Source organism: Meriones unguiculatus, chromosome 9 (assembly GCF_030254825.1).
Source record: "Meriones unguiculatus strain TT.TT164.6M chromosome 9, Bangor_MerUng_6.1, whole genome shotgun sequence".
NCBI classification, from domain to species: Eukaryota; Metazoa; Chordata; class Mammalia; order Rodentia; family Muridae; genus Meriones; species Meriones unguiculatus.
In genome coordinates this window covers 87,700,559-87,702,417 of record NC_083357.1, presented here as the reverse complement: position 1 = coordinate 87,702,417, position 1,859 = coordinate 87,700,559, and the positions used below count along the sequence as shown (strand labels likewise).

The 1,859-nt window shown below is 39.9% G+C and overlaps 1 pseudogene; it reads right to left on the bottom strand.

Annotated features, from left to right (window-relative positions):
• Positions 1–765: 765 nt before the first annotated feature.
• LOC110563432 (nicotinamide riboside kinase 1-like) lies at positions 766–1,336 on the bottom strand (annotated as a pseudogene).
• Between the last annotated feature and the right edge of the window lie 523 nt (positions 1,337–1,859).

Below are 1,859 nucleotides of genomic sequence, written 5' to 3'. Positions count from 1 at the left end.
AGAAAGACCTTGATTTTACATACGTATGTTTGAAGAAACTACATGATTTTGTAATTTATAGTGCTAGTTTCAGAAAACCAAGTAAAACATAGCAAATCCTTCTATGGGCATAAAAATTTCCTAGAGAAAAGTGGTATTTGACAAGTCGAAGAAAACCTGCTGCTGGAAAGCACAGTCTCAAACTGCTGGCTGAGTCAATGTGAGGCCGTTACTTTATGTGATGCTGCTGGTTGCAGGTAAGCAGCGTTTTTTAAATTACATGTTATAATCAATACAAACAAAATGAACACTGGATGAAAAAAAAAACATGCTGTGTAGTATATGAGGTTCATTTTGTAGTGTTTGAGTTTGTGTATACATACTCAAACCTACATACAAACTTGGGCATACAACTATACAAATGCACAAATGCAGAAACAGCACAATACACGTTGATGGGCTAGACAGCAAAGTTTTTCTTATGCTAAGTACTAGTCAAGAAGTTTCACCTTCATTCTTATAGAGGAACTGACCCTATTTTCATGTGTACTGTGCCTCCTGTAGAATGAGACTGAGCCATTCTTGCAATCATGATAGTTTCCTGTTCATGATATGTGCATTGCTCTGTATTTTGGGGAAAATGTGATAAAAAGGAGCAAACATACAGAAGAACTTTAACTGTCCTGTTGGACATACTGAATCCCCATTAGTGTTCCTCAGCACCTCCTTTCAAGTTTCCTAATCCATCTCAGGAAGACTGGCTGCAATCTATCCTTGCAGTGTTGCTCACAAACTATTTTGCTTCTCTAATCTTTGCTTGATACCTTCATACACTTGATACCTTCATACTCTTCAGACCTTGTTCCATCTAGATAAGTAATCTCCTCAGTGACGGCGTTCATTTCTTCTGTGCTATAGGTACATGGGTCACACATGGCCAAATGGAGGCCCATATGCTCTTGTATTCCTCCTCTTCCTCTTCCTTCCTTCATATGCAATGGTTAAGTAGTAGCTTCTGCTCCATATGGCTTTCAGTGGTTTATAACTAGAGAAAAGGACACCTTCAATAATTAAAATGGCAACCCCAAGACCACTTTTCTAAGGTTGCCTACCCTGTAGAATGTCCTGGGTTTTCCATCCAACAGGAAATGGCTGACAGCATCTTTTCCATGTTAAGTGCTTCAAGCACATCATACTGCAAAAACCCATTTTCATCTGTGTCTATCTCGGACTCTGGCTTGAAGAAGTCATCCTGAGATATTATGCTGCAATTGGGAAGGTGTTTCTGCAAGTTCTTTGCCAGTATTGTCTTCCCACCATTTGTTACACCACCAATTCCAATGACAAATGCTTCCATAACTGGCTTTGGAAATCACATCTTCCTAATCTTTCTTATGTTGTTCATCTGGTCCACTTCTATCCATGCAGAACTTCAGAGTTCCTCCTTCTAGCCTGCATGTCTTTTCCTATCCATGATGATCCTGTTCCTCCATTTTAAATTTTTAAAATTATTTATTTATTTTAAATCCTAATCATAGTTTCTCCTCCCTCATCTCCTCCCAGGCCTTTCCTTCAACTTCCCTGCACATACACTAATCCTCCCTAGCTATCTCTTAAGAAAAAGGCAAGTCTCCGGTGGATAGCAACCAGCCTTGGCATATCAATTATGAGAGTAGGCACATCTTCTTTTATTGAGTGTAGATGAAGCAACCCAGTAGAAGAAAAGGGCCCCACAGCCAGGCAACAGTGTCAGAGACAGATCTGCTCACTGTTAGGTGTCCCAAATGAAGATGAAGCTACACAACTGTTACCTATGTGCAAACAGCCTCGTTCAATCCCTTGCATGCTTACTGGTTGATAGTTCAGTCACTGTCAATGGT